This window comes from Dioscorea cayenensis, chromosome 6 (assembly GCF_009730915.1).
Source record: "Dioscorea cayenensis subsp. rotundata cultivar TDr96_F1 chromosome 6, TDr96_F1_v2_PseudoChromosome.rev07_lg8_w22 25.fasta, whole genome shotgun sequence".
Lineage (NCBI taxonomy): Eukaryota > Viridiplantae > Streptophyta > Magnoliopsida > Dioscoreales > Dioscoreaceae > Dioscorea > Dioscorea cayenensis.
The window spans coordinates 9,362,355-9,374,635 of NC_052476.1; the positions used below are offsets into that span (position 1 = coordinate 9,362,355).

The 12,281-nt window shown below is 36.4% G+C and overlaps 1 pseudogene; it reads left to right on the forward strand.

Moving 5' to 3' along the window:
- The first annotated feature begins 10,270 nt into the window (after nucleotides 1-10,270).
- On the forward strand, nucleotides 10,271-11,504 carry LOC120263122 (annotated as a pseudogene).
- The last annotated feature ends 777 nt before the right edge of the window (nucleotides 11,505-12,281 follow it).

The following is a 12,281-nucleotide window of genomic DNA, read 5'->3' on the forward strand; positions in this document are numbered from 1 at the left end:
GTCAATAGACAAAGAGACACATGAGGTTGAATACACCTGCATTATATAAGTCATGTCGATATACAAAGAGATACACAGGCTTGAACCCTCCTATAATGGAAGACATGTTGATTTATATACAAAGATACACAGTCTTGAACACACCTGCATTTTTGTGATCTTCAAGTGCACTAGTTTTCCCAACAATCCCTTATTTCATGTGTCCACTCCACTTGCCACCTCCATCACAACTTTGAGCTAGAATTAACATATATAGTTGACCCCTCAGGGTACGAAATGTTCTCCATTATGGATGGATATTCTGGATACAATCAAATTAAAATGCATCCAGAGGATCAAAAGAATATTGCTTTCGAACACCCATGGGAATCTATTGCTATAGGGTAATGTCGTTCGGATTGAAGAATCGCGGGAGGCGACATATCAAAGGGCTATGACCGAGAATATTTGATGATTTAATTCACAAAGTTATCGAATGCTATGTAGATGATCTTGTGGTTAAAACAAATTCCAAAGACAAGCATCTTGATGATTTGAGGGCAGTCTTTACACGCCTCAAACAATACAACTTGAAAATGAATCCCATGAAGTGTGCTTTTGGAGTCCTCTCTGGGAAATTCCTAGGCTTCATCGTGAGGCACAGAAGAATAGAGGTAGATCCCTCCAAGATAAATGCCATCCTGGAAATGCTACCTCCTCGGACATTGAAGCAGCTGCGCTCCTCCACGGTCGTTTAGCATATATCAGGAGATTTATCTCCAACCTCTCTGGAAGATGCAAGCCCTTATCTAAATTGGTCAAGAAAAATGCTCCTTTCAAATGGGATGATGAATGTCAGAGAGCTTTCGATGACATTAAACAGTACTTGTTGAATCCACCAGTGCTAGCAGCCTCGATTCATGGAAAGCCTCTGATCTTGTATACGGCCGCATTCGAAGGGTCTTTGGGGGCTATGTTAGCTCAGAATAATAAAGAAGGCAAAGAAAATGAGTTATATTACCTTAGCAGGATGTTAGTAGGAGCTGAGAGTAAATATACGCCAATTGAAAAGCATTGCCTAGCTTTGGTGTTTACAGTCACGAAGTTGAGACACTACATGCTAGCGCATAAAAGTAATACTCATATCAAAAAAATAGGCTCACTCAAATACCTTATGAGCGAGGTCGTTGCTTACAGGAATATTAGTAAAATGGGCATTGATTCTGATGGAATTTGATATAACGTATACTCCACATAAGGCAATTAAATGGCGAGGGCTCTGGCGACTTTTCTAGCGACACATCCTCTTCACGATGATTCACCACTTAATCTTGAACTCCACGATGAAGAGACATTAATAGTGGAAGAAGCAAGGTGGCGACTATACTTTGATGGAGCGTCATCTATAAAAGCTGGTACTCATGTCCCAAATGCCACAAATCAAAAGTTTGGAATAGGACTCGTATTACGTTACACGGAAGGGGAATCCTCGGATATGCTCTCTCCTTCACAGAACCATGGACAAACAATGAGGCAGAATATGAAGTCCTCATAGTTGGTTTGGAACTGGTAATCAAAATAGGAATCAAAGACATACACATATTTGGAGACTCACAACTCATTATCAAGCAAGTCGAAGGAGACTACAAGATATACAAACCTGAACTTCTTAAATATTATAAGAAGGTCAAAAATCTGATGAAGAAAATCCTCCAAGTGCAATTGAGGAAGGTTTCAAGATCGAGAAAAATGTAGAAAGCTGATTCTTTAGCGAAAGTAGCAAAGGACCTGCAAATCCAAATTGTGAAGAAATCCATATAACTATAAAAAAATAGAAGACCCATTAGTACGATCCCGATGAAAGTCGAAGAGGAAAGTGCTGGGGGCAATGCGGAAGTCTTCACTCTCGAAATACCAAAAGAAGATTAGAGACAACCGTTCATGGAATATTTGAAATATGATAAACTCCCTGAGGATAAATCAAAAGGTCTTCAGATAAAGCGAAGAGCCCTAAGATTCACCCTTATAAATGATATATTATACACTGAAGTCCTATGATCAAGCTGCTCTGCGGTGCCTATCATATGAAGAAGCCCAGAAGTTATGCATGATGTGCATTTCGGGATATGTGGTGCGCACCAGTCCAGACCCAAGATGTGACTCAAGATCAAACGCTTGGGGTATTACTGGCCAACCATGGTTGGAGATTGCATCAATTATGCTAGAAAGTGTCATTTATGTCAGATACATGGAGATTTTATTCATCAACATCCAAATCCTTTACACCCCACGACCTCCTCATGGCCCTTTGAGATATGAGGGAGCAGGATGTAATTGGTCCTATTGAACCACCATCATCTTTGGGACATCGATTCATATTGGTCTGCATGCATTATTTCTCCGGATGGGGCGAAGCAATCCCACTTTAGAGAAGTCAAGACTGAGAATATCCTCAAATTCTTCAGGGAAAACATCTTATATAGATTTGGAACTCCAAGAAGAATTATATCAGACAACGGCCCCGATTTCAGAAGCTTCAAGGTCGGGAGATTTGTACAGTATCATAAAATAGATTGGAGATATACCTCCATCTATAACGCTAGAGCAAATGGATTGGCGGAAGCATTCAACAAAACCCTCTCGAAGCTGTTGAAGAAAGCAGTGTCCAAAAACAAAAGAGATTGGCATGAAAGACTCCCGTAGATGCTATGGGCATATCGCACTACCTATATGACTCCGACACAGTGCACGTCATATTCTTTGGTATTTGGAATTGAAGCGGTCTTACCTCTTGAAATCCAGATACCCTCCCTGAGAATGGCATTGCAAAATGAAATTTCTAATGAAGATAATGTTCGGCTCCGCTTGGATGAGTTGGACTCTCTTGATGAAAAAAGATTAGGGGTGCAACAAAATCTCGAAGTTTACAAAGCACAAATGTCTCAAGCATACAACAAGATGGCTCGTTTTCGGACTTTCACCAAAGGAGAGATGGTCCTTGTCCTCAGAAGACCCATCATCACCAACAAAAAGGCCGGGGGCAAATTCAAAGCAAATTGGGAAGACCCTTATGTTGTGGAGATCGTCTATGAAGGAGGTGCATATCAACTTATTGATGCCAATGAAGAAAGACCGATGCCACCCATCAACGGCCGTTTCTTAAAGAAATATTATGTCTAATGTAAAAATGTTTGCCTATGACAGAACGTCTGGTCCCTCTCAAGGGTTGACTAGTCATGTACAATTAAATGTGCTTCTCGAGGCAAAACATTTATTTTCATGCATTTATGTACTAAAACCATTTTTGTACTAAAAATTAGTTCAATGAAATAAGAAGACATGTGTTTGTCTATGAGGAACGTCCGGCTCTATGTAGACCGGTCATGCACAGTTAAGTGTGCTTCCTGAGGCAAATACATCAGTCCCTGCGATTTTCCCAAAAAAAAAAAAACTTATGTATGTTAAAGTGTTGAAATTGGAAGTTTTCTTGATAGTGTTGTTCAAATCAAGGTCTTCATCGGGTGACTAAATTAACTTTGATTGCCTTAAAATTTCTTTCAAATTATAAATGCATGTTTAGTCTTCAATCGGAATGGTTGAAATTTGATTTGAAGATTACATGATTTATTGAAGAGAGTAGGACTGTGGGCCATGATGCAGGACACCGCTTCTCTACATTTAATGTTGATCAATGTGTTAATCGGACCATGCCAAAAATTTAGATCAGTCTGAAATTTTTTATGAAAACTCCAGCCTTGATAACGCTCAATATGAACGGTTATGATTGAGCCTCAAGTCCATCAATTATCAAAATAAAATCACAAATCAAGCATGAAATTCATTAATGATTGTCATTACACTACATTCAAATTCTAGCTTAAGATCAGATAGTCAGAATAGTTTCAATTCTCTTGAAATTTTTTCTATATGATCAACGCATTCTGATCTTCAATATGAACGGTCACAATTGAATTCTAAGTTCATATGTCCATTATAAAAAATTTGGACATTTAGAGGCAGAATCTGCCTAAATTCCTGCCCAGCTACCTCATCATCAAGTCAAGTGTTACCATATCAAATCATATTCAATTTTAGTGAAACATTTTACAGTCATTTATAAGGTCCTTATCTCTAAAATGAACGGTGGAGATTGGAATTTGAGCTCATTTGATTATCATAAAAAATTAAGTTCACAGACCTTGTTTGTCTAATCCCCTGTTCACCTATGGTGCTATCAAGTGGATGAATGGCTTATAAAATCATTCCAAATATTGACAAATACAAGGCCCTCATTCAAAATAAAAAAAATCAATCAATCATGATTTCAATTCTATTCTATTAAAAACAAAGAGGTATGAGAAAAGAAAAGAAAAAAGAAAAACGCTAAGTCTTATTCAAATCAAATGTCCATGATCGATGTTTTAAAATCAAATTGCTAATGCATAAACAAACTAGAAAAGCAAACTAAGAAAACAAACTAGGAAAGCAAAGAAAGAAAGAAGGCTCTTCAATGCCCGGTAAATTCCAACAATGATTCTTTTGTTTCCTCCAACTCATCAAGCCATTTAGTGAAAATAGCTATAAGAGGAGTATCTAAGTTTTCTCCTTGATTCTCAGCAAGTTGTGTCTTGTCCTCATCTAGTGCAACTTGAAGATTCGCATGTGTGGGCTCGGAAGCTTCAAATAGGTCCATTGAATCCGCTATCTTTTCATCCAAAGTCTTCATTGTGCCTTGAATCTCACAAAGTTTAGCCTGAAGTTGATATTCCCTTTAAGCAAGTTTCTGATACTCCTCCTTGTTCGCATTTATGTCATTGGTCCAGTCTGTCCTGAGATTGTTAAGACGCTCAAGTGCCAAAGTTCTTTCGTGTACGCATGCCTTGGCTTGTTGACAACGGATGCAAGCTTGAACATTAGGATTTTCTGCGGCTTCTTTAGCATAAGATGCACATCGAGCGATCTTCTCTATGAAAGGCTCTAGATTGTTCAAATCAACATTGAAAGGTTGAAAAAGTAATTCTGACTCCTTCACTTTGTCGATGATGTCTTGGTAGTTGTGATAGTTGAGGGACTTGATGTTGTTGATCATCTCATCTCGCAGGCGTAAAACTACATTTGGTATATTCTTTGAACCTACAAAGAGAATATACAAAAGATCAAAAAAAAAAAACCTTGGGCTTGTTCCGTCAAATTGGTAATCCCGACGTCGGCATTAGAGCCATCACTTTCCAATTCCTCAGTGGGAGTATGAACGTCCTTGGCAATTTCTTGGATGTCTTAAAAAAACGAAAAAGAAAAAAAGAAAAAAATATAAATATATACATATATCACGGCAGTTCGCGGGAAAAAAAGTAAATAAATAAATAATACCTTCGTTCTGCATTCCTAGAGGTGTGGTATCAACATTAATGTTACCACTATTCTGAGGCGTGTTTTCAATGTTAGCGTTTTTGCTATCACAAGGTACACTCTCAACATGAGTATTCCCGCCATCACTCTCCATTAAAGAGGGGGCATCTTTTATAAAACTTGCCGAAGGAGTTTGACTAAGAGATGAAGTACTTTCATCCTCTTGAATCGCTAAAATAATAATAATAATAATAATAATAATAATAATAATAATAATAATAATAAAAAATCGTTATGTGATGAAAAGAAAAAAAAAGAAGAAAAAATATATATAAATAAATAATATATATATTAAAAAAAACCTTCTTGAATTATTGGCGGGTTTTGCGGGAACTCATTTTCCAAGGCAACGGGTGCATCCCCTAACAGAAAGAAAATTTAAAATAACTAAGGGGTAAAAAGAAAATAATAAGAAAATAAAAAAAAAGAAAAGAAAAAAGAGAAGAAAATGTTGAAGAATGATTGTCTTCCTTATTGAAATATAATACATGACTTCTCAAATCTTATGCATGGATAAATGAATTAGATGGATGTTGAATTTATACTAACATGCTTGGTGGATCCCACCGTGGGTTTCATGTCATTCAAATGCATGATGCATGTTGGCCATGTCACATGTGCATACGATTCAAATCATATAATGAGTTAGGGATAAAATATGTATATAGGCCTATTCATATTTTTTAAAAAATATTTGCCTTGTTGGAAAAAGAAAAAAAAAGGTTATTGGAAAATTAAAGAATAAAAGAGAATAAATGATGATGAGAAGTGAAAAGAAAATGTCTTGGAGAATTTGCATAAAAAAATAATAATAAAAAAAAGAGAGAGTGGGTTTAATTGCAAAAACCATGAAGAATATGAAAATATGGAAGTTGGTGGTTATTTGCAAATATTGAAAGAGTGTGGAAAAAGGGAAAAGTTAAAGGGGTTAGTTACATAAAAATTATGAAAATATGTGAAAATATGAAAGTTAAAGGGTTTAATTGCAAGAAACCATGAAAAATAAGAAAATATGGAAGTTTGGGAGTTACTTGCAAATTTTGAAGAAATAAAAAAAAGTTAGAGGACCTAGTGGCATAATTTTTTAAATTCAAAAGAATTCAAAGGGCTAATGAGCAAAAAAAACTACATGAGGACAATACCTTGTAATGGGTTAGGGAGAGCTTCTTCAATCTCAATATTTTCTTCTACTCCAATGTTGTCTTCCATCCCTACATGGTCGCCGACACTTAAATCTTGTGTGTTTATTCGATCTAGATATAAGACGTCATCAAGATTCATTAAAGATGCATAGATGAAAAAGAAGCAGAAAGAGATATTTCTTACCATGGGAGCTCATGTGCATCTTTAGATCTGATGGGGGAACATCATCAATTCTTGGAAGACTTTGAATAGCCCTAACATTGTCTAATGGGGTGTCATGAATTTGTATCCCTATATTGAAAATAGACTTTGAGTCAAAATTTGGACTTGAGTCAAATAAAAAGTGTGAAGTTACAAAGTTTGACCTTGAGTCAAAATTTGGACTTTGAGTCAAATAAAATTTGTGAAAAGTATAAAGTTTGATTTTGAATAAAAAAATTTAAAAAAAAAAAATTAAAAAAATTAATTAAAAAAAAAAGAAGGAAATCAGATTCGTTGAAAAAAAAAAATTAAAAAAAGGAAAATTTAAATTTAAATTTAAATTTAAATTGAATTAAGAAGAAAAAAAGAAAAGGGCATAAAAGAAAAAGGAAAGGTTCCTGGGGATTTTTTGAAAATTTTTGTGAAGGAAAAGAAGTAAAAGAAGAAAGTTGACTTTTTCTTTAAAAAAATATTAATAATAGAAAAATGAATAAACAAATAAGCAAATAAATGAAGGTGGCATACCTTCAGTTCTTTGTCGCTTTAATGAGACAACTTGGTCAACAGTAAGATCGGTGTCATCAATGAATATACTTTCATTAATAAATCTGTGGCCCTTCGAAGATTGTCCTCGCTCCCTATTAATGGTTCTCTTGTCTCTGAAGTCATCTTGGATCAACAATGAATGCCTCTGTTGGAAAAAAACTTCAACAGTCCTCAACCATTTTTATGAATAAACAAGTATAAGTCTCCCTTTTCTGTCATGCATCAGGATGTAGAATGAGCTAGATGTCCTATGGCGAGAAAGATGGAGCCAGTACCCCGCAAGAATCCCGAAAGAAGGAGCCCTCCTGGGAATATTAATGAACGCCGAAGTATGCTGATCGTATCCAAATTATCGCCCAAATCGATGCGGATTATAAGGTTCTGCAAAAAAATCTCCTGCACACCGAAGCGGAAGAATTCCACAACGAAGATTTATCACATATTCCATGGTATATGAATCCAATACATATGGTCTAGTCGGGTATCTGGAATCTCTTACCACCTCGTCATTATGATGCATGAACGAGAAAGGGCGAGATATGAAATTGCTTTCACGTCGGATAAAGTTCCTCACATATATAGGATTGGTAAACGGAGTCGCGCTGGAATTCATAAATTGCAGCATCTTCGGTATTCTCAGCAACCCAGGGATACTTGAGGTATTGTTGTCTATTCTCCTTTTAAAATATATGCTCCGAAAATAATAACCAACCCAAGCATACAAGAAATGAGCAGGGAACACTATAGTGGAGTATCCGAGTCCTCTTCTGTGTTTAGCCATGGCATTTAAGCCCAAGTATAAGTGCGCTAGAACTGCAGGGGCGAAAGCTACTCTCCTCCCATGCGTGATGTTGCATGCCATCATAAAAACTCTTGGTCTAATCACATTGCGATCACCCGGCATGATAAAAAAGCAAATCCAGAGTGCTATAAAAGCAACTAAATCTACTTTGAAAACAGGTTTTGGAGGGGGATTAGACGCCGATCTATAACGGGAGCTATGTCTTGATCTCCTAAAGAATTCCACCCAATCCTCAAAGAATACATTTTCATTGACGCTTTGTCTTGAGAGCCATTGAAAGATGTCGAAAAGATTTCTTAAAATAGAAAGTTCAGAGTCATATCTTCGGCAGATTGTGTCATTAGGAGGTATGACTTCATCATAGATGTCTCCAGTGATTGGAAGTCCTCCCAATTCCTTAATGTCCCATAATGAAATCCCAACTTCTCCGTGCAAGAAGTGGAAAGTGTTAGTGTCGGGACACCATATTTCAGATAGCTCGTTGGAGTAGTTATTGACTATGAATTTGGCCCACTCTGCATAATATGGAAGATCGATTAGACTATTTTGGATAGGCTCCCTACCCTTCCATCCCGGGCGGTGATTGATGATTCTAGATCCAAGGGTTTCGAATGTCTTCAAGTCTTTTACTTCTCCTTCAGGTTTCAAGCAAATTGCATCAGTCAGGCCGTCCTCAAACCAACGGTTTAATGACAATTTGGCAACAGCCATACGGTTCGGATAGCGCTTCACCCACTCTGATTGTTCTCCTCCTTCATATATGATTGCGGGTTTACCTTCAGAGTCAAACATAGGAGTGTGGGGCATGAAGGCTTGACCTTGGGGAACCTCATTGTAATTTTGGTTCATATCCCAAAAAGGTTGAGATGTATTGGCCATGACAAAAAGAAAGGATTGGGGATTCCTACTTCTCTCACTCAAACTCACTAAAGAGAATTTCGTGAGACAAGTAGGAAGGGGGCATTTGTTATATATAAACAATATAATGCATGTCCTAATAAAACTTAATGTCCTAATGGAAACCAAATTCCAATTTAATTTAAATTTTAATATATCCTAATCGTACATATATTTAGAATTAAAATTTAAATATCCTAATCTTAATCTTAATTGATTATTTGATTGTCTTGGACTAGAGTGCAAATTCCAAGTTAAATACAAAATGCAAAATTACAAAATTGCCCTTGAGAACATATCTAAAGGCACAAAATGCAAATTACAAAATTGCCCCTTGACAACATATCTCGAGGCATAAAAAAAATTATTATTATAAGATTATCCTCGAGAACACATATCTCGAGGCAATCTCAAATCTTAAGATAACCAAACACACATCCCAAGACGATCTTAAGTTTCATGTAGCCTGAGAGCATATCTCGAGGCAATGGGAGAAATGCAAATCCTGAAGCACTTGAGTACGCATCCCGAGGTAGATTCAGTTAAGTGAATTTTTAAAAAATAATAAATAAATAATAATAAAAATAAATAAATAAATAAATAAATAATGAATATATAATAAAAAAATAATAAAATAATAATAAAATAATAAAATATAATATAAAAAAATATTAAAATAATAAATAAAATGCAAATAATAAAATAAATAAATAATTCAAAATTTAAATTTTCAAATTTGAAATTATTTTAAAAAAATTATTATTAATTAAAATTAAAATTAAAAAAAATTAAAAAAAAAAAGGGATAAGAACCCGATCTTACCTGCTTCGTTGTGATCTCACGGGGGAATTAGGATTAGATAGGGATGATGGGGTTTTTGGGATTAGGATAAGGGTGAAACGGAAGTTCTTTTAAATAGGGGGTGAAAAAGAAGGGAAGGGGGATTGGAAAGGAAAAAGAAAAAAAAAAAGGTCTTTTTACTCATCTCCTCTTTTATATAAAAATATATATACATGTATAAAAAATAAAATAAAATTAGGCCGCTGCCGCCGCTTGTTGCCTTGCTGCCGCTCGTCGCCGTTGCTGTTATTCACTGTCGTGGCATGCTTGGATGGCTGAAATAATGCCGCCAAGCATGCCGTTCGCTAAGCACCGTTGCTGCTGCTTCGATTTCTCTCTTTTGTGTCTCAGTTAGGATTCGCGGCCTCAGCTTCCCATACTTATGGTGCGCCTGGAGCTCCTCTTCTCTTATGGCCGCCGCCATCTCTTGGCACTTCTCTCTTCCTTGACGCCATGGTTGCCGTGCCTATCATCCCAAGAACTTCAAAAGAACTAAACCATCTCCTCACCTCCTCCATCGCCGACCAGGATGCTGACCGGATCTCACATCTTTCTGGGCAACCCACCAACGTGGCCTTCTCGCAGTTCAGCGCCGACCAGGATGCTGGCTTGTTGAGACTCCGGCATCAATTCAGCGCCGCTTGTTCTCTAGCTCAATGGTGGCCCTGGATGCTCTTCGATCGGTCATGGCGCTTCTGAGGAGCTTTGTCCGTTCCGTATCAACTCCGACGGGAAGACACTGTTCTTCAATGAACAGCCATAGATGCGTACCATTTCCTTGTGAATTGGCTTGAGGGGTTCCCTCAGTACAAACATAGGGATTTCTATATTGCTGGAGAGAGCTATGCAGGGCACTATGTTCCTCAGTTGTCCCAACTTGTTTATAGGAAGAACAAGGGAATTCAGAATCCAATCATTAACTTGAAGGGATTCATGGTGGGGAACGCTGTGACTGATGATTACAATGACTATGTGGGCACCTTTGAGTACTGGTGGACTCATGGTTTGATTTCTGATGATACCTATAAAGATCTGAAGGTCATTTGTGACCTTCAATCTTCCGAACATCATCGATCAATAGAGTGTGTGAAGGTCCTCAACTCCGCCAGTTTAGAGTTTGGTAACATTGATCCACACAGTATATACACAATAACTTGCAATATGACTGAATCTCTCAAACGCACTTTGAGGGGCCATTATCCTTGGATGTCCAGAGCATATGATCCATGCACTGAAAGCTATGCCAGGATGTATTACAATCATCCTGAAGTTCAGAAGGAACTCCATGCAAATGTTACTAGGATAAATCATGCTTGGGATACATGCAGTAATATTGTTGCGACCTATTGGGTAGACTCTCCTAGATCAATGCTTCCTATCTATCGTGGACTTATTACGGGAGGCCTAAAGATATGGGTGTTCAGTGGAGACACAGATGCTGTAGTTCCTGTGATAGCAACTAGATATTCATGTCGATGCTTTCAAGCTCCCAACCATCACCAATTGGTATTTATGGTATGACAACGGAAAGGTTGGTGGATGAAGCCAGGTTTATCAAGGCCTGACCTTTGTAACCATTACTAGAGTTGGACATGAGGTTCCCCTTCATCGGCCTCGCCAAGCTATGATACTTTTCCGACATTTTCTGCAAAATAAGCCTATGCCGCAAGCTACTTCAGTGAACTAAAAAAAAAGGAGTGAAGAAATTGTCCTATTTGTTTCACTTGCATTCAGTTGCTTATTGGTAAAGGCTGGCCAACAATAAAAATTAGGGGGTTGTCATGCATTGATTGATGATTGCAATTGTAAGAACATGGATTCTATAAATAGTTCTTATTAATCAGGTGATTTTACACTAAAAAAAAAGTAAAAAAATTAATTAAAAAAAATTTCAAAAAAAAAAAAGAGAGAGAATTAAGGAATGATGAGATTCACGTGGCTGAGTGGCTCAAGCATGCATGGGCTAAGGCGTGCATTTAAGGCAAAGGCATGTTTTTATCTTATTTGAGTGTTTTGCTAAAATAAAATTAAAAAAAAAGGGCACGGTGGCCATTAAAAATAGGAAACCCAATATTTATATATATATATATATATATATAAAAGGGTGTGGGATAAAAATAATATTGTATATAAAATTAAGAAGTATGCCTGCATATATATAAAATAAAAAGAAAGTAAGCATGCATTCTCACGTGCATGGAAAGAAAATAAAATAATAATAATAATAATAAAAAATGAGTATGCATGCATACGTGCTTAGCAATACCAAATAATACAAATAAATAATAATAATAAGAAGCATGCATAGACCCATCATTTAAAAAAAAGAGAGTGAGAAGCATGCATAAAAAAATAAAAATAAAAAAAAAAAAAATAAAAATAGTATATAAAAATATAATAAAAATGAGAAGCATGCCATAAAAATAAAATAAAAAGAAATATATATATGAGAAGCATATGTGTA